Source organism: Euprymna scolopes, chromosome 18, assembly GCF_053919585.1.
Source record: "Euprymna scolopes isolate OS-2025 chromosome 18, ASM5391958v1, whole genome shotgun sequence".
In the NCBI taxonomy this organism is placed as follows: Eukaryota; Metazoa; Mollusca; class Cephalopoda; order Sepiida; family Sepiolidae; genus Euprymna; species Euprymna scolopes.
The window spans coordinates 106048044-106067863 of NC_136499.1; the positions used below are offsets into that span (position 1 = coordinate 106048044).

General features: G+C 32.8%; 16 non-coding genes across 16 annotated transcripts; all 16 read right to left on the reverse strand.

Moving 5' to 3' along the window:
- Positions 1–683: 683 nt before the first annotated feature.
- Trnak-cuu (transfer RNA lysine (anticodon CUU)) lies at positions 684–756 on the reverse strand. Its single transcript has one exon. It is a non-coding gene; the product is annotated as a tRNA-Lys (tRNA).
- A 1170-nt stretch (positions 757–1926) lies between these two features.
- Positions 1927–1999, reverse strand: Trnak-cuu (transfer RNA lysine (anticodon CUU)). Its single transcript has one exon. It is a non-coding gene; the product is annotated as a tRNA-Lys (tRNA).
- A 1169-nt stretch (positions 2000–3168) lies between these two features.
- On the reverse strand, positions 3169–3241 carry Trnak-cuu (transfer RNA lysine (anticodon CUU)). Its single transcript has one exon. It is a non-coding gene; the product is annotated as a tRNA-Lys (tRNA).
- Positions 3242–4411: 1170 nt separating this feature from the next.
- Positions 4412–4484, reverse strand: Trnak-cuu (transfer RNA lysine (anticodon CUU)). Its single transcript has one exon. It is a non-coding gene; the product is annotated as a tRNA-Lys (tRNA).
- A 1169-nt stretch (positions 4485–5653) lies between these two features.
- Positions 5654–5726, reverse strand: Trnak-cuu (transfer RNA lysine (anticodon CUU)). Its single transcript has one exon. It is a non-coding gene; the product is annotated as a tRNA-Lys (tRNA).
- Positions 5727–6895: 1169 nt separating this feature from the next.
- Trnak-cuu (transfer RNA lysine (anticodon CUU)) lies at positions 6896–6968 on the reverse strand. Its single transcript has one exon. It is a non-coding gene; the product is annotated as a tRNA-Lys (tRNA).
- Positions 6969–8138: 1170 nt separating this feature from the next.
- On the reverse strand, positions 8139–8211 carry Trnak-cuu (transfer RNA lysine (anticodon CUU)). The gene has a single exon. It is a non-coding gene; the product is annotated as a tRNA-Lys (tRNA).
- Positions 8212–9380: 1169 nt separating this feature from the next.
- Trnak-cuu (transfer RNA lysine (anticodon CUU)) lies at positions 9381–9453 on the reverse strand. Its single transcript has one exon. It is a non-coding gene; the product is annotated as a tRNA-Lys (tRNA).
- A 1170-nt stretch (positions 9454–10623) lies between these two features.
- Positions 10624–10696, reverse strand: Trnak-cuu (transfer RNA lysine (anticodon CUU)). The gene has a single exon. It is a non-coding gene; the product is annotated as a tRNA-Lys (tRNA).
- A 1170-nt stretch (positions 10697–11866) lies between these two features.
- Trnak-cuu (transfer RNA lysine (anticodon CUU)) lies at positions 11867–11939 on the reverse strand. Its single transcript has one exon. It is a non-coding gene; the product is annotated as a tRNA-Lys (tRNA).
- Positions 11940–13109: 1170 nt separating this feature from the next.
- On the reverse strand, positions 13110–13182 carry Trnak-cuu (transfer RNA lysine (anticodon CUU)). Its single transcript has one exon. It is a non-coding gene; the product is annotated as a tRNA-Lys (tRNA).
- A 1165-nt stretch (positions 13183–14347) lies between these two features.
- On the reverse strand, positions 14348–14420 carry Trnak-cuu (transfer RNA lysine (anticodon CUU)). The gene has a single exon. It is a non-coding gene; the product is annotated as a tRNA-Lys (tRNA).
- A 1169-nt stretch (positions 14421–15589) lies between these two features.
- Trnak-cuu (transfer RNA lysine (anticodon CUU)) lies at positions 15590–15662 on the reverse strand. Its single transcript has one exon. It is a non-coding gene; the product is annotated as a tRNA-Lys (tRNA).
- A 1169-nt stretch (positions 15663–16831) lies between these two features.
- Trnak-cuu (transfer RNA lysine (anticodon CUU)) lies at positions 16832–16904 on the reverse strand. The gene has a single exon. It is a non-coding gene; the product is annotated as a tRNA-Lys (tRNA).
- A 1169-nt stretch (positions 16905–18073) lies between these two features.
- On the reverse strand, positions 18074–18146 carry Trnak-cuu (transfer RNA lysine (anticodon CUU)). The gene has a single exon. It is a non-coding gene; the product is annotated as a tRNA-Lys (tRNA).
- A 1165-nt stretch (positions 18147–19311) lies between these two features.
- Trnak-cuu (transfer RNA lysine (anticodon CUU)) lies at positions 19312–19384 on the reverse strand. Its single transcript has one exon. It is a non-coding gene; the product is annotated as a tRNA-Lys (tRNA).
- Positions 19385–19820: the final 436 nt, after the last annotated feature.

Genomic DNA, 19820 nt, shown 5'->3' on the forward strand with positions numbered 1-19820 from the left:
TTACTCTTCTACTTACCTGGATACTTTTTTGTGTGTATTAACTTATTTTAAGGTTTTATTTTAGTTTATTACTTAAGTTAGAACGAGAAATATCGGAAAATTTTTACGACGTACCCCAGCGTATTATAATCACCTCAAGCACAACCTCCCCATGTTAAAAACAGCTTTCGGAATAAACACCCCGAACCTCGAAAGCTGTTTTTAACATGGGGTTGTTGGGGGTGTTTATGCTGCGCTGAGGCAGGTGGTAAAACATACGAAAAATCGTTCACATTAGACGCTTACGTGAAGTTTCGATAATGTCTTTAATATCGAAAATCAAACAGAATCTAAGCTAATAACTGTAACCAATTGTATGAAAATGTAGTGTTCAACTGAACTATATATTTGTATTACTTGCGTTTTTTGTGTAATTTTTGATTTGGGAGCCATTATTTAGACTCCACACGTGACTTGCTAACGTAAGACATTATTTTCTCGTTGTAATCTTACATGTTTTTTTTTCTTTCTTTCTTTGTTTTTGTTTTGTTTTTTTTAATAAAAACACATTAGAATGATATTTTACTGAATTAGAATTCATTAATGAGATGAGTATTATTAATTCATTTTATTTATTGCGGACTATTATCCTCATCTTTCTTTGATGTTGTTTCAAGATATCATGAAAATGGCACAAAAGAATACGCCCAACGTGGGGCTCGAACCCACGACCCCGAGATTAAGAGTCTCGTGCTCTACCGACTGAGCTAGCCGGGCTGATGAAGTCACAATCTACTTAACTAACTTCAATACAATAAGTATTACGGCACTCGCCTAACTATTGTACGATGAAAACAAACCTAATATATTTTCTCAACTTTCAGTTCAGTTTTCTCACTCAGCAAGAATAGCTGACAAACTTATCAATCCAACCAGGGAACATTACCTTACTGCGAGAAAGTAGCTGTGTGTCCCGTTCAGTCACCTACTGGTCCCGCGTTTTTAAATAAAAATGCAAAAATCTAAAATAAAAAAATTAAAAAATGGTCTCGTTTATTCACTATATCTTCTCCTTGTCTTCTATCCACTTCGCTTTTACTCTCCAGCTATGGTTATAACTACGATGGTGATATTCCCTATTGCTAAAGTTTATAATAAACTATTCAGACATTTTAAACATGACCAAAGTAAATAAGTAAATAAAACAAATTATAAAATACAAGACAAATATATAATAAATAAATATTACAATAAGCAAGATAAATTACTCTTCTACCTACCTGGATACTTTTTTGTGTGTATTAACTTATTTTAAGGTTTTATTTTAGTTTATTACTTAAGTTAGAACGAGAAATATCGGAAAATTTTTACGACGTACCCCAGCGTATTATAATCACCTCAAGCACAACCTCCCCATGTTAAAAACAGCTTTCGGAATAAACAACCCAAACCTCGAAAGCTGTTTTTAACATGGGGTTGTTGGGGGTGTTTATGCTGCGCTGAGGCAGGTGGTAAAACATACGAAAAATCGTTCACATTAGACGCTTACGTGAAGTTTCGATAATGTCTTTAATATCGAAAATCAAACAGAATCTAAGCTAATAACTGTAACCAATTGTATGAAAATGTAGTGTTCAACTGAACTATATATTTGTATTACTTGCGTTTTTTGTGTAATTTTTGATTTGGGAGCCATTATTTAGACTCCACACGTGACTTGCTAACGTAAGACATTATTTTCTCGTTGTAATCTTACATGTTTTTTTTTCTTTCTTTCTTTCTTTTTGTTTTGTTTTTTTTAATAAAAACACATTAGAATGATATTTTACTGAATTAGAATTCATTAATGAGATGAGTATTATTAATTCATTTTATTTATTGCGGACTATTATCCTCATCTTTCTTTGATGTTGTTTCAAGATATCATGAAAATGGCACAAAAGAATACGCCCAACGTGGGGCTCGAACCCACGACCCCGAGATTAAGAGTCTCGTGCTCTACCGACTGAGCTAGCCGGGCTGATGAAGTCACAATCTACTTAACTAACTTCAATACAATAAGTATTACGGCACTCGCCTAACTATTGTACGATGAAAACAAACCTAATATATTTTCTCAACTTTCAGTTCAGTTTTCTCACTCAGCAAGAATAGCTGACAAACTTATCAATCCAACCAGGGAACATTACCTTACTGCGAGAAAGTAGCTGTGTGTCCCGTTCAGTCACCTACTGGTCCCGCGTTTTTAAATAAAAATGCAAAAATCTAAAATAAAAAAATTAAAAAATGGTCTCGTTTATTCACTATATCTTCTCCTTGTCTTCTATCCACTTCGCTTTTACTCTCCAGCTATGGTTATAACTACGATGGTGATATTCCCTATTGCTAAAGTTTATAATAAACTATTCAGGCATTTTAAACATGACCAAAGTAAATAAATAAATAAAACAAATTATAAAATACAAGACAAATATATAATAAATAAATATTACAATAAGCAAGATAAATTACTCTTCTACCTACCTGGATACTTTTTTGTGTGTATTAACTTATTTTAAGGTTTTATTTTAGTTTATTACTTAAGTTAGAACGAGAAATATCGGAAAATTTTTACGACGTACCCCAGCGTATTATAATCACCTCAAGCACAACCTCCCCATGTTAAAAACAGCTTTCGGAATAAACAACCCAAACCTCGAAAGCTGTTTTTAACATGGGGTTGTTGGGGGTGTTTATGCTGCGCTGAGGCAGGTGGTAAAACATACGAAAAATCGTTCACATTAGACGCTTACGTGAAGTTTCGATAATGTCTTTAATATCAAAAATCAAACAGAATCTAAGCTAATAACTTTAACCAATTGTATGAAAATGTAGTGTTCAACTGAACTATATATTTGTATTACTTGCGTTTTTTGTGTAATTTTTGATTTGGGAGCCATTATTTAGACTCCACACGTGACTTGCTAACGTAAGACATTATTTTCTCGTTGTAATCTTACATGTTTTTTTTTCTTTCTTTCTTTGTTTTTGTTTTGTTTTTTTAATAAAAACACATTAGAATGATATTTTACTGAATTAGAATTCATTAATGAGATGAGTATTATTAATTCATTTTATTTATTGCGGACTATTATCCTCATCTTTCTTTGATGTTGTTTCAAGATATCATGAAAATGGCACAAAAGAATACGCCCAACGTGGGGCTCGAACCCACGACCCCGAGATTAAGAGTCTCGTGCTCTACCGACTGAGCTAGCCGGGCTGATGAAGTCACAATCTACTTAACTAACTTCAATACAATAAGTATTACGGCACTCGCCTAACTATTGTACGATGAAAACAAACCTAATATATTTTCTCAACTTTCAGTTCAGTTTTCTTACTCAGCAAGAATAGCTGACAAACTTATCAATCCAACCAGGGAACATTACCTTACTGCGAGAAAGTAGCTGTGTGTCCCGTTCAGTCACCTACTGGTCCCGCGTTTTTAAATAAAAATGCAAAAATCTAAAACAAAACATTTTAAAAATGGTCTCGTTTATTCACTATATCTTCTCCTTTTCTTCTATCCACTTCGCTTTTACTCTCCAGCTATGGTTATAACTACGATGGTGATATTCCCTATTGCTAAAGTTTATAATAAACTATTCAGACATTTTAAACATGACCAAAGTAAATAAGTAAATAAAACAAATTATAAAATATAAGACAAATATATAATAAATAAATATTACAATAAGCAAGATAAATTACTCTTCTACCTACCTGGATACTTTTTTGTGTGTATTAACTTATTTTAAGGTTTTATTTTAGTTTATTACTTAAGTTAGAACGAGAAATATCGGAAAATTTTTACGACGTACCCCAGCGTATTATAATCACCTCAAGCACAACCTCCCCATGTTAAAAACAGCTTTCGGAATAAACACCCCGAACATCGAAAGCTGTTTTTAACATGGGGTTGTTGGGGGTGTTTATGCTGCGCTGAGGCAGGTGGTAAAACATACGAAAAATCGTTCACATTAGACGCTTACGTGAAGTTTCGATAATGTCTTTAATATCGAAAATCAAACAGAATCTAAGCTAATAACTGTAACCAATTGTATGAAAATGTAGTGTTCAACTGAACTATATATTTGTATTACTTGCGTTTTTTGTGTAATTTTTGATTTGGGAGCCATTATTTAGACTCCACACGTGACTTGCTAACGTAAGACATTATTTTCTCGTTGTAATCTTACATGTTTTTTTTTCTTTCTTTCTTTGTTTTTGTTTTGTTTTTTTTAATAAAAACACATTAGAATGATATTTTACTGAATTAGAATTCATTAATGAGATGAGTATTATTAATTCATTTTATTTATTGCGGACTATTATCCTCATCTTTCTTTGATGTTGTTTCAAGATATCATGAAAATGGCACAAAAGAATACGCCCAACGTGGGGCTCGAACCCACGACCCCGAGATTAAGAGTCTCGTGCTCTACCGACTGAGCTAGCCGGGCTGATGAAGTCACAATCTACTTAACTAACTTCAATACAATAAGTATTACGGCACTCGCCTAACTATTGTACGATGAAAACAAACCTAATATATTTTCTCAACTTTCAGTTCAGTTTTCTTACTCAGCAAGAATAGCTGACAAACTTATCAATCCAACCAGGGAACATTACCTTACTGCGAGAAAGTAGCTGTGTGTCCCGTTCAGTCACCTACTGGTCCCGCGTTTTTAAATAAAAATGCAAAAATCTAAAACAAAACATTTTAAAAATGGTCTCGTTTATTCACTATATCTTCTCCTTTTCTTCTATCCACTTCGCTTTTACTCTCCAGCTATGGTTATAACTACGATGGTGATATTCCCTATTGCTAAAGTTTATAATAAACTATTCAGACATTTTAAACATGACCAAAGTAAATAAGTAAATAAAACAAATTATAAAATATAAGACAAATATATAATAAATAAATATTACAATAAGCAAGATAAATTACTCTTCTACCTACCTGGATACTTTTTTGTGTGTATTAACTTATTTTAAGGTTTTATTTTAGTTTATTACTTAAGTTAGAACGAGAAATATCGGAAAATTTTTACGACGTACCCCAGCGTATTATAATCACCTCAAGCACAACCTCCCCATGTTAAAAACAGCTTTCGGAATAAACACCCCGAACATCGAAAGCTGTTTTTAACATGGGGTTGTTGGGGGTGTTTATGCTGCGCTGAGGCAGGTGGTAAAACATACGAAAAATCGTTCACATTAGACGCTTACGTGAAGTTTCGATAATGTCTTTAATATCGAAAATCAAACAGAATCTAAGCTAATAACTGTAACCAATTGTATGAAAATGTAGTGTTCAACTGAACTATATATTTGTATTACTTGCGTTTTTTGTGTAATTTTTGATTTGGGAGCCATTATTTAGACTCCACACGTGACTTGCTAACGTAAGACATTATTTTCTCGTTGTAATCTTACATGTTTTTTTTCTTTCTTTCTTTGTTTTTGTTTTGTTTTTTTTAATAAAAACACATTAGAATGATATTTTACTGAATTAGAATTCATTAATGAGATGAGTATTATTAATTCATTTTATTTATTGCGGACTATTATCCTCATCTTTCTTTGATGTTGTTTCAAGATATCATGAAAATGGCACAAAAGAATACGCCCAACGTGGGGCTCGAACCCACGACCCCGAGATTAAGAGTCTCGTGCTCTACCGACTGAGCTAGCCGGGCTGATGAAGTCGCAATCTTCTTAACTAGCTTCAATACAATAAGTATTACGGCACTCGCCTAACTATTGTACGATGAAAACAAACCTAATATATTTTCTCAACTTTCAGTTCAGTTTTCTCACTCAGCAAGAATAGCTGACAAACTTATCAATCCAACCAGGGAACATTACCTTACTGCGAGAAAGTAGCTGTGTGTCCCGTTCAGTCACCTACTGGTCCCGCGTTTTTAAATAAAAATGCAAAAATCTAAAACAAAACATTTTAAAAATGGTCTCGTTTATTCACTATATCTTCTCCTTTTCTTCTATCCACTTCGCTTTTACTCTCCAGCTATGGTTATAACTACGATGGTGATATTCCCTATTGCTAAAGTTTATAATAAACTATTCAGACATTTTAAACATGACCAAAGTAAATAAATAAATAAAACAAATTATAAAATACAAGACAAATATATAATAAATAAATATTACAATAAGCAAGATAAATTACTCTTCTACTTACCTGGATACTTTTTTGTGTGTATTAACTTATTTTAAGGTTTTATTTTAGTTTATTACTTAAGTTAGAACGAGAAATATCCGAAAATTTTTACGACGTACCCCAGCGTATTATAATCACCTCAAGCACAACCTCCCCATGTTAAAAACAGCTTTCGGAATAAACACCCCGAACCTCGAAAGCTGTTTTTAACATGGGGTTGTTGGGGGTGTTTATGCTGCGCTGAGGCAGGTGGTAAAACATACGAAAAATCGTTCACATTAGACGCTTACGTGAAGTTTCGATAATGTCTTTAATATCGAAAATCAAACAGAATCTAAGCTAATAAGTGTAACCAATTGTATGAAAATGTAGTGTTCAACTGAACTATATATTTGTATTACTTGCGTTTTTTGTGTAATTTTTGATTTGGGAGCCATTATTTAGACTCCACACGTGACTTGCTAACGAAAGACATTATTTTCTCGTTGTAATCTTACATGTTTTTTTTTCTTTCTTTCTTTGTGTTTGTTTTGTTTTTTTAATAAAAACACATTAGAATGATATTTTACTGAATTAGAATTCATTAATGAGATGAGTATTATTAATTCATTTTATTTATTGCGGACTATTATCCTCATCTTTCTTTGATGTTGTTTCAAGATATCATGAAAATGGCACAAAAGAATACGCCCAACGTGGGGCTCGAACCCACGACCCCGAGATTAAGAGTCTCGTGCTCTACCGACTGAGCTAGCCGGGCTGATGAAGTCACAATCTACTTAACTAGCTTGAATACAATAAGTATTACGGCACTCGCCTAACTATTGTACGATGAAAACAAACCTAATATATTTTCTCAACTTTCAGTTCAGTTTTCTCACTCAGCAAGAATAGCTGACAAACTTATCAATCCAACCAGGGAACATTACCTTACTGCGAGAAAGTAGCTGTGTGTCCCGTTCAGTCACCTACTGGTCCCGCGTTTTTAAATAAAAATGCAAAAATCTAAAACAAAACATTTTAAAAATGGTCTCGTTTATTCACTATATCTTCTCCTTTTCTTCTATCCACTTCGCTTTTACTCTCCAGCTATGGTTATAACTACGATGGTGATATTCCCTATTGCTAAAGTTTATAATAAACTATTCAGACATTTTAAACATGACCAAAGTAAATAAGTAAATAAAACAAATTATAAAATATAAGACAAATATATAATAAATAAATATTACAATAAGCAAGATAAATTACTCTTCTACCTACCTGGATACTTTTTTGTGTGTATTAACTTATTTTAAGGTTTTATTTTAGTTTATTACTTAAGTTAGAACGAGAAATATCGGAAAATTTTTACGACGTACCCCAGCGTATTATAATCACCTCAAGCACAACCTCCCCATGTTAAAAACAGCTTTCGGAATAAACACCCCGAACATCGAAAGCTGTTTTTAACATGGGGTTGTTGGGGGTGTTTATGCTGCGCTGAGGCAGGTGGTAAAACATACGAAAAATCGTTCACATTAGACGCTTACGTGAAGTTTCGATAATGTCTTTAATATCGAAAATCAAACAGAATCTAAGCTAATAACTGTAACCAATTGTATGAAAATGTAGTGTTCAACTGAACTATATATTTGTATTACTTGCGTTTTTTGTGTAATTTTTGATTTGGGAGCCATTATTTAGACTCCACACGTGACTTGCTAACGTAAGACATTATTTTCTCGTTGTAATCTTACATGTTTTTTTTTCTTTCTTTCTTTGTTTTTGTTTTGTTTTTTTTAATAAAAACACATTAGAATGATATTTTACTGAATTAGAATTCATTAATGAGATGAGTATTATTAATTCATTTTATTTATTGCGGACTATTATCCTCATCTTTCTTTGATGTTGTTTCAAGATATCATGAAAATGGCACAAAAGAATACGCCCAACGTGGGGCTCGAACCCACGACCCCGAGATTAAGAGTCTCGTGCTCTACCGACTGAGCTAGCCGGGCTGATGAAGTCACAATCTACTTAACTAACTTCAATACAATAAGTATTACGGCACTCGCCTAACTATTGTACGATGAAAACAAACCTAATATATTTTCTCAACTTTCAGTTCAGTTTTCTCACTCAGCAAGAATAGCTGACAAACTTATCAATCCAACCAGGGAACATTACCTTACTGCGAGAAAGTAGCTGTGTGTCCCGTTCAGTCACCTACTGGTCCCGCGTTTTTAAATAAAAATGCAAAAATCTAAAATAAAAAAATTAAAAAATGGTCTCGTTTATTCACTATATCTTCTCCTTGTCTTCTATCCACTTCGCTTTTACTCTCCAGCTATGGTTATAACTACGATGGTGATATTCCCTATTGCTAAAGTTTATAATAAACTATTCAGACATTTTAAACATGACCAAAGTAAATAAATAAATAAAACAAATTATAAAATACAAGACAAATATATAATAAATAAATATTACAATAAGCAAGATAAATTACTCTTCTACCTACCTGGATACTTTTTTGTGTGTATTAACTTATTTTAAGGTTTTATTTTAGTTTATTACTTAAGTTAGAACGAGAAATATCGGAAAATTTTTACGACGTACCCCAGCGTATTATAATCACCTCAAGCACAACCTCCCCATGTTAAAAACAGCTTTCGGAATAAACAACCCAAACCTCGAAAGCTGTTTTTAACATGGGGTTGTTGGGGGTGTTTATGCTGCGCTGAGGCAGGTGGTAAAACATACGAAAACTCGTTCACATTAGACGCTTACGTGAAGTTTCGATAATGTCTTTAATATCGAAAATCAAACAGAATCTAAGCTAATAACTTTAACCAATTGTATGAAAATGTAGTGTTCAACTGAACTATATATTTGTATTACTTGCGTTTTTTGTGTAATTTTTGATTTGGGAGCCATTATTTAGACTCCACACGTGACTTGCTAACGTAAGACATTATTTTCTCGTTGTAATCTTACATGTTTTTTTTTCTTTCTTTCTTTGTTTTTGTTTTGTTTTTTTAATAAAAACACATTAGAATGATATTTTACTGAATTAGAATTCATTAATGAGATGAGTATTATTAATTCATTTTATTTATTGCGGACTATTATCCTCATCTTTCTTTGATGTTGTTTCAAGATATCATGAAAATGGCACAAAAGAATACGCCCAACGTGGGGCTCGAACCCACGACCCCGAGATTAAGAGTCTCGTGCTCTACCGACTGAGCTAGCCGGGCTGATGAAGTCACAATCTACTTAACTAACTTCAATACAATAAGTATTACGGCACTCGCCTAACTATTGTACGATGAAAACAAACCTAATATATTTTCTCAACTTTCAGTTCAGTTTTCTTACTCAGCAAGAATAGCTGACAAACTTATCAATCCAACCAGGGAACATTACCTTACTGCGAGAAAGTAGCTGTGTGTCCCGTTCAGTCACCTACTGGTCCCGCGTTTTTAAATAAAAATGCAAAAATCTAAAACAAAACATTTTAAAAATGGTCTCGTTTATTCACTATATCTTCTCCTTTTCTTCTATCCACTTCGCTTTTACTCTCCAGCTATGGTTATAACTACGATGGTGATATTCCCTATTGCTAAAGTTTATAATAAACTATTCAGACATTTTAAACATGACCAAAGTAAATAAGTAAATAAAACAAATTATAAAATATAAGACAAATATATAATAAATAAATATTACAATAAGCAAGATAAATTACTCTTCTACCTACCTGGATACTTTTTTGTGTGTATTAACTTATTTTAAGGTTTTATTTTAGTTTATTACTTAAGTTAGAACGAGAAATATCGGAAAATTTTTACGACGTACCCCAGCGTATTATAATCACCTCAAGCACAACCTCCCCATGTTAAAAACAGCTTTCGGAATAAACACCCCGAACATCGAAAGCTGTTTTTAACATGGGGTTGTTGGGGGTGTTTATGCTGCGCTGAGGCAGGTGGTAAAACATACGAAAAATCGTTCACATTAGACGCTTACGTGAAGTTTCGATAATGTCTTTAATATCGAAAATCAAACAGAATCTAAGCTAATAACTGTAACCAATTGTATGAAAATGTAGTGTTCAACTGAACTATATATTTGTATTACTTGCGTTTTTTGTGTAATTTTTGATTTGGGAGCCATTATTTAGACTCCACACGTGACTTGCTAACGTAAGACATTATTTTCTCGTTGTAATCTTACATGTTTTTTTTTCTTTCTTTCTTTGTTTTTGTTTTGTTTTTTTTAATAAAAACACATTAGAATGATATTTTACTGAATTAGAATTCATTAATGAGATGAGTATTATTAATTCATTTTATTTATTGCGGACTATTATCCTCATCTTTCTTTGATGTTGTTTCAAGATATCATGAAAATGACACAAAAGAATACGCCCAACGTGGGGCTCGAACCCACGACCCCGAGATTAAGAGTCTCGTGCTCTACCGACTGAGCTAGCCGGGCTGATGAAGTCACAATCTACTTAACTACCTTCAATACAATAAGTATTACGGCACTCGCCTAACTATTGTACGATGAAAACAAACCTAATATATTTTCTCAACTTTCAGTTCAGTTTTCTCACTCAGCAAGAATAGCTGACAAACTTATCAATCCAACCAGGGAACATTACCTTACTGCGAGAAAGTAGCTGTGTGTCCCGTTCAGTCACCTACTGGTCCCGCGTTTTTAAATAAAAATGCAAAAATCTAAAACAAAACATTTTAAAAATGGTCTCGTTTATTCACTATATCTTCTCCTTTTCTTCTATCCACTTCGCTTTTACTCTCCAGCTATGGTTATAACTACGATGGTGATATTCCCTATTGCTAAAGTTTATAATAAACTATTCAGACATTTTAAACATGACCAAAGTAAATAAGTAAATAAAACAAATTATAAAATATAAGACAAATATATAATAAATAAATATTACAATAAGCAAGATAAATTACTCTTCTACCTACCTGGATACTTTTTTGTGTGTATTAACTTATTTTAAGGTTTTATTTTAGTTTATTACTTAAGTTAGAACGAGAAATATCGGAAAATTTTTACGACGTACCCCAGCGTATTATAATCACCTCAAGCACAACCTCCCCATGTTAAAAACAGCTTTCGGAATAAACACCCCGAACATCGAAAGCTGTTTTTAACATGGGGTTGTTGGGGGTGTTTATGCTGCGCTGAGGCAGGTGGTAAAACATACGAAAAATCGTTCACATTAGACGCTTACGTGAAGTTTCGATAATGTCTTTAATATCGAAAATCAAACAGAATCTAAGCTAATAACTGTAACCAATTGTATGAAAATGTAGTGTTCAACTGAACTATATATTTGTATTACTTGCGTTTTTTGTGTAATTTTTGATTTGGGAGCCATTATTTAGACTCCACACGTGACTTGCTAACGTAAGACATTATTTTCTCGTTGTAATCTTACATGTTTTTTTTTCTTTCTTTCTTTGTTTTTGTTTTGTTTTTTTTAATAAAAACACATTAGAATGATATTTTACTGAATTAGAATTCATTAATGAGATGAGTATTATTAATTCATTTTATTTATTGCGGACTATTATCCTCATCTTTCTTTGATGTTGTTTCAAGATATCATGAAAATGACACAAAAGAATACGCCCAACGTGGGGCTCGAACCCACGACCCCGAGATTAAGAGTCTCGTGCTCTACCGACTGAGCTAGCCGGGCTGATGAAGTCACAATCTACTTAACTACCTTCAATACAATAAGTATTACGGCACTCGCCTAACTATTGTACGATGAAAACAAACCTAATATATTTTCTCAACTTTCAGTTCAGTTTTCTCACTCAGCAAGAATAGCTGACAAACTTATCAATCCAACCAGGGAACATTACCTTACTGCGAGAAAGTAGCTGTGTGTCCCGTTCAGTCACCTACTGGTCCCGCGTTTTTAAATAAAAATGCAAAAATCTAAAACAAAACATTTTAAAAATGGTCTCGTTTATTCACTATATCTTCTCCTTTTCTTCTATCCACTTCGCTTTTACTCTCCAGCTATGGTTATAACTACGATGGTGATATTCCCTATTGCTAAAGTTTATAATAAACTATTCAGACATTTTAAACATGACCAAAGTAAATAAATAAATAAAACAAATTATAAAATACAAGACAAATATATAATAAATAAATATTACAATAAGCAAGATACATTACTCTTCTACCTACCTGGATACTTTTTTGTGTGTATTAACTTATTTTAAGGTTTTATTTTAGTTTATTACTTAAGTTAGAACGAGAAATATCGGAAAATTTTTACGACGTACCCCAGCGTATTATAATCACCTCAAGCACAACCTCCCCATGTTAAAAACAGCTTTCGGAATAAACAACCCAAACCTCGAAAGCTGTTTTTAACATGGGGTTGTTGGGGGTGTTTATGCTGCGCTGAGGCAGGTGGTAAAACATACGAAAAATCGTTCACATTAGACGCTTACGTGAAGTTTCGATAATGTCTTTAATATCGAAAATCAAACAGAATCTAAGCTAATAACTGTAACCAATTGTATGAAAATGTAGTGTTCAACTGAACTATATATTTGTATTACTTGCGTTTTTTGTGTAATTTTTGATTTGGGAGCCATTATTTAGACTCCACACGTGACTTGCTAACGTAAGACATTATTTTCTCGTTGTAATCTTACATGTTTTTTTTTCTTTCTTTCTTTGTTTTTGTTTTGTTTTTTTTAATAAAAACACATTAGAATGATATTTTACTGAATTAGAATTCATTAATGAGATGAGTATTATTAATTCATTTTATTTATTGCGGACTATTATCCTCATCTTTCTTTGATGTTGTTTCAAGATATCATGAAAATGACACAAAAGAATACGCCCAACGTGGGGCTCGAACCCACGACCCTGAGATTAAGAGACTCGTGCTCTACCGACTGAGCTAGCCGGGCTGATGAAGTCACAATCTACTTAACTAGCTTGAATACAATAAGTATTACGGCACTCGCCTAACTATTGTACGATGAAAACAAACCTAATATATTTTCTCAACTTTCAGTTCAGTTTTCTCACTCAGCAAGAATAGCTGACAAACTTATCAATCCAACCAGGGAACATTACCTTACTGCGAGAAAGTAGCTGTGTGTCCCGTTCAGTCACCTACTGGTCCCGCGTTTTTAAATAAAAATGCAAAAATCTAAAACAAAACATTTTAAAAATGGTCTCGTTTATTCACTATATCTTCTCCTTTTCTTCTATCCACTTCGCTTTTACTCTCCAGCTATGGTTATAACTACGATGGTGATATTCCCTATTGCTAAAGTTTATAATAAACTATTCAGACATTTTAAACATGACCAAAGTAAATAAGTAAATAAAACAAATTATAAAATATAAGACAAATATATAATAAATAAATATTACAATAAGCAAGATAAATTACTCTTCTACCTACCTGGATACTTTTTTGTGTGTATTAACTTATTTTAAGGTTTTATTTTAGTTTATTACTTAAGTTAGAACGAGAAATATCGGAAAATTTTTACGACGTACCCCAGCGTATTATAATCACCTCAAGCACAACCTCCCCATGTTAAAAACAGCTTTCGGAATAAACACCCCGAACCTCGAAAGCTGTTTTTAACATGGGGTTGTTGGGGGTGTTTATGCTGCGCTGAGGCAGGTGGTAAAACATACGAAAAATCGTTCACATTAGACGCTTACGTGAAGTTTCGATAATGTCTTTAATATCGAAAATCAAACAGAATCTAAGCTAATAACTGTAACCAATTGTATGAAAATGTAGTGCTCAACTGAACTATATATTTGTATTACTTGCGTTTTTTGTGTAATTTTTGATTTGGGAGCCATTATTTAGACTCCACACGTGACTTGCTAACGTAAGACATTATTTTCTCGTTGTAATCTTACGTTTTTTTCTTTCTTTCTTTGTTTTTGTTTTGTTTTTTTAATAAAAACACATTAGAATGATATTTTACTGAATTAGAATTCATTAATGAGATGAGTATTATTAATTCATTTTATTTATTGCGGACTATTATCCTCATCTTTCTTTGATGTTGTTTCAAGATATCATGAAAATGACACAAAAGAATACGCCCAACGTGGGGCTCGAACCCACGACCCCGAGATTAAGAGTCTCGTGCTCTACCGACTGAGCTAGCCGGGCTGATGAAGTCACAATCTACTTAACTAACTTCAATACAATAAGTATTACGGCACTCGCCTAACTATTGTACGATGAAAACAAACCTAATATATTTTCTCAACTTTCAGTTCAGTTTTCTCACTCAGCAAGAATAGCTGACAAACTTATCAATCAAACCAGGGAACATTACCTTACTGCGAGAAAGGAGCTGTGTGTCCCGTTCAGTCACCTACTGGTCCCGCGTTTTTAAATAAAAATGCAAAAATCTAAAATAAAAAATTTAAAAAATGGTCTCGTTTATTCACTATATCTTCTCCTTGTCTTCTATCCATTTCGCCTTTACTCTCAAATGGTTATAACTACGATGGTGATATTCCCTATTGCTAAAGTTTATAATAAACTATTCAGACATTTTAAACATGACCAAAGTAAAAAAATAAATAAAACAAATTATAAAATATAAGACAAATATATAATAAATAAATATTACAATAAGCAAGATAAATTACTCTTCTACCTACCTGGATACTTTTTTTTGTGTGTATTAACTTATTTTAAGGTTTTATTTTAGTTTATTACTTAAGTTAGAACGAGAAATATCGGAAGATTTTTACGACGTACCCCAGCGTATTATAATCACCTCAAGCACAACCTCCCCATGTTAAAAACAGCTTTCGGAATAAACACCCCGAACCTCGAAAGCTGTTTTTAACATGGGGTTGTTGGGGGTGTTTATGCTGCGCTGAGGCAGGTGGTAAAACATACGAAAAATCGTTCACATTAGACGCTTACGTGAAGTTTCGATAATGTCTTTAATATCGAAGATCAAACAGAATCTAAGCTAATAACTGTAACCAATTGTATGAAAATGTAGTGTTCAACTGAACTATATATTTGTATTACTTGCGTTTTTTGTGTAATTTTTGATTTGGGAGCCATTATTTAGACTCCACACGTGACTTGCTAACGTAAGACATTACTTTCTCGTTGTAATCTTACATGTTTTTTTTTCTTTCTTTCTTTGTTTTTGTTTTGTTTTTTTTAATAAAAACACATTAGAATGATATTTTACTGAATTAGAATTCATTAATGAGATGAGTATTATTAATTCATTTTATTTATTGCGGACTATTATCCTCATCTTTCTTTGATGTTGTTTCAAGATATCATGAAAATGACACAAAAGAATACGCCCAACGTGGGGCTCGAACCCACGACCCCGAGATTAAGAGTCTCGTGCTCTACCGACTGAGCTAGCCGGGCTGATGAAGTCACAATCTACTTAACTAACTTCAATACAATAAGTATTACGGCACTCGCCTAACTATTGTACGATGAAAACAAACCTAATATATTTTCTCAACTTTCAGTTCAGTTTTCTCACACAGCAAGAATAGCTGACAAACTTATCAATCCAACCAGGGAACATTACCTTACTGCGAGAAAGGAGCTGTGTGTCCCGTTCAGTCACCTACTGGTCCCGCGTTTTTAAATAAAAATGCAAAAATCTAAAATAAAAAATTTAAAAAATGGTCTCGTTTATTCACTATATCTTCTCCTTGTCTTCTATCCATTTCGCCTTTACTCTCAAATGGTTATAACTACGATGGTGATATTCCCTATTGCTAAAGTTTATAATAAACTATTCAGACATTTTAAACATGACCAAAGTAAAAAAATAAATAAAACAAATTATAAAATATAAGACAAATATATAATAAATAAATATTACAATAAGCAAGATAAATTACTCTTCTACCTACCTGGATACTTTTTTTTGTGTGTATTAACTTATTTTAAGGTTTTATTTTAGTTTATTACTTAAGTTAGAACGAGAAATATCGGAAGATTTTTACGACGTACCCCAGCGTATTATAATCACCTCAAGCACAACCTCCCCATGTTAAAAACAGCTTTCGGAATAAACACCCCGAACCTCGAAAGCTGTTTTTAACATGGGGTTGTTGGGGGTGTTTATGCTGCGCTGAGGCAGGTGGTAAAACATACGAAAAATCGTTCACATTAGACGCTTACGTGAAGTTTCGATAATGTCTTTAATATCGAAGATCAAACAGAATCTAAGCTAATAACTGTAACCAATTGTATGAAAATGTAGTGTTCAACTGAACTATATATTTGTATTACTTGCGTTTTTTGTGTAATTTTTGATTTGGGAGCCATTATTTAGACTCCACACGTGACTTGCTAACGTAAGACATTACTTTCTCGTTGTAATCTTACATGTTTTTTTTTCTTTCTTTCTTTGTTTTTGTTTTGTTTTTTTTAATAAAAACACATTAGAATGATATTTTACTGAATTAGAATTCATTAATGAGATGAGTATTATTAATTCATTTTATTTATTGCGGACTATTATCCTCATCTTTCTTTGATGTTGTTTCAAGATATCATGAAAATGACACAAAAGAATACGCCCAACGTGGGGCTCGAACCCACGACCCCGAGATTAAGAGTCTCGTGCTCTACCGACTGAGCTAGCCGGGCTGATAACGTCACAATCTACTTAACTAACTTCAACACAATAAGCAATACGGCACTCGCCTAACTATTGTACGATGAAAACAAACCTAATATATTTTCTCAACTTTCAGTTCAGTTTTCTCACTCAGCAAGAATAGCTGACAAACTTATCAATCCAACCAGGGAACATTACCTTACTGCGAGAAAGTAGCTGTGTGTCCCGTTCAGTAACCTACTGTTCCCGCGTTTTTAACTAAACATACAAAAATCTAAAATAAAAAATTTAAAAAATGGTCTCGTTTATTCACTATATCTTCTCCTTTTCTTCTATCCACTTCGCTTTTACTCTCCAGCTATGGTTATAACTACGATGGTGATATTCCCTATTGCTAAAGTTTATAATAAACTATTCAGACATTTTAAACATGACCAAAGTAAATAAATAAATAAAACAAATTATAAAATACAAGACAAATATATAATAAATAAATATTACAATAAGCAAGATAAATTACTCTTCTACTTACCTGGATACTTTTTTGTGTGTATTAACTTATTTTAAGGTTTTATTTTAGTTTATTACTTAAGTTAGAACGAGAAATATCGGAAAATTTTTACGACGTACCCCAGCGTATTATAATCACCTCAAGCACAACCTCCCCATGTTAAAAACAGCTTTCGGAATAAACAACCCAAACCTCGAAAGCTGTTTTTAACATGGGGTTGTTGGGGGTGTTTATGCTGCGCTGAGGCAGGTGGTAAAACATACGAAAAATCGTTCACATTAGACGCTTACGTGAAGTTTCGATAATGTCTTTAATATCGAAGATCAAACAGAATCTAAGCTAATAACTGTAACCAATTGTATGAAAATGTAGTGTGCAACTGAACTATATATTTGTATTACTTGCGTTTTTTGTGTAATTTTTGATTTGGGAGCCATTATTTAGACTCCACACGTGACTTGCTAACGTAAGACATTACTTTCTCGTTGTAATCTTACATGTTTTTTTTCTTTCTTTCTTTGTTTTTGTTTTGTTTTTTTTAATAAAAACACATTAGAATGATATTTTACTGAATTAGAATTCATTAATGAGATGAGTATTATTAATTCATTTTATTTATTGCGGACTATTATCCTCATCTTTCTTTGATGTTGTTTCAAGATATCATGAAAATGACACAAAAGAATACGCCCAACGTGGGGCTCGAACCCACGACCCCGAGATTAAGAGTCTCGTGCTCTACCGACTGAGCTAGCCGGGCTGATGAAGTCACAATCTACTTAACTAACTTCAATACAATAAGTATTACGGCACTCGCCTAACTATTGTACGATGAAAACAAACCTAATATATTTTCTCAACTTTCAGTTCAGTTTTCTCACTCAGCAAGAATAGCTGACAAACTTATCAATCCAACCAGGGAACATTACCTTACTGCGAGAAAGTAGCTGTGTGTCCCGTTCAGTCACCTACTGATCCCGCGTTTTTAAATAAAAATGCAAAAATCTAAAATAAAACATTTTAAAAATGGTCTCGTTTATTCACTATATCTTCTCCTTTTCTTCTATCCACTTCGCTTTTACTCTCCAGCTATGGTTATAACTACGATGGTGATATTCCCTATTGCTAAAGTTTATAATAAACTATTCAGACATTTTAAACATGACCAAAGTAAATAAATAAATAAAACAAATTATAAAATATAAGACAAATATATAATAAATAAATATTACAATAAGCAAGATAAATTACTCTTCTACCTACCTGGATACTTTTTTGTGTGTATTAACTTATTTTAAGGTTTTATTTTAGTTTATTACTTAAGTTAGAACGAGAAATATCGGAAAATTTTTACGACGTACCCCAGCGTATTATAATCACCTCAAGCACAACCTCCCCATGTTAAAAACAGCTTTCGGAATAAACACCCCGAACCTCGAAAGCTGTTTTTAACATGGGGTTGTTGGGGGTGTTTATGCTGCGCTGAGGCAGGTGGTAAAACATACGAAAAATCGTTCACATTAGACGCTTACGTGAAGTTTCGATAATGTCTTTAATATCGAAAATCAAACAGAATCTAAGCTAATAACTGTAACGAATTGTATGAAAATGTAGTGCTCAACTGAACTATATATATGTATTACTTGCGTTTTTTGTGTAATTTTTGATTTGGGAGCCATTATTTAGACTCCACACGTGACTTGCTAACGTAAGACATTATTTTCTCGTTGTAATCTTACGTTTTTTTATTTCTTTCTTTGTTTTTGTTTTGTTTTTTTAATAAAAACACATTAGAATGATATTTTACTGAATTAGAATTCATTAATGAGATGAGTATTATTAATTCATTTTATTTATTGCGGACTATTATCCTCATCTTTCTTTGATGTTGTTTCAAGATATCATGAAAATGACACAAAAGAATACGCCCAACGTGGGGCTCGAACTCACGACCCCGAGATTAAGAGTCTCGTGCTCTACCGACTGAGCTAGCCGGGCTGATGAAGTCACAATCTACTTAACTAACTTCAATACAATAAGTATTACGGCACTCGCCTAACTATTGTACGATGAAAACAAACCTAATATATTTTCTCAACTTTCAGTTCAGTTTTCTCACTCAGCAAGAATAGCTGAGAAACTTATCAATCCAACCAGGGAACATTACCTTACTGCGAGAAAGTAGCTGTGTGTCCCGTTCAGTCACCTACTGATCCCGCGTTTTTAAATAAAAATGCAAAAATCTAAAATAAAAAATTTAAAAAATGGTCTCGTTTATTCACTATATCTTCTCCTTTTCTTCTATCCACTTCGCTTTTACTCTCCAGCTATGGTTATAACTACGATGGTGATATTCCCTATTGCTAAAGTTTATAATAAACTATTCAGACATTTTAAACATGACCAAAGTAAATAAATAAATAAAACAAATTAT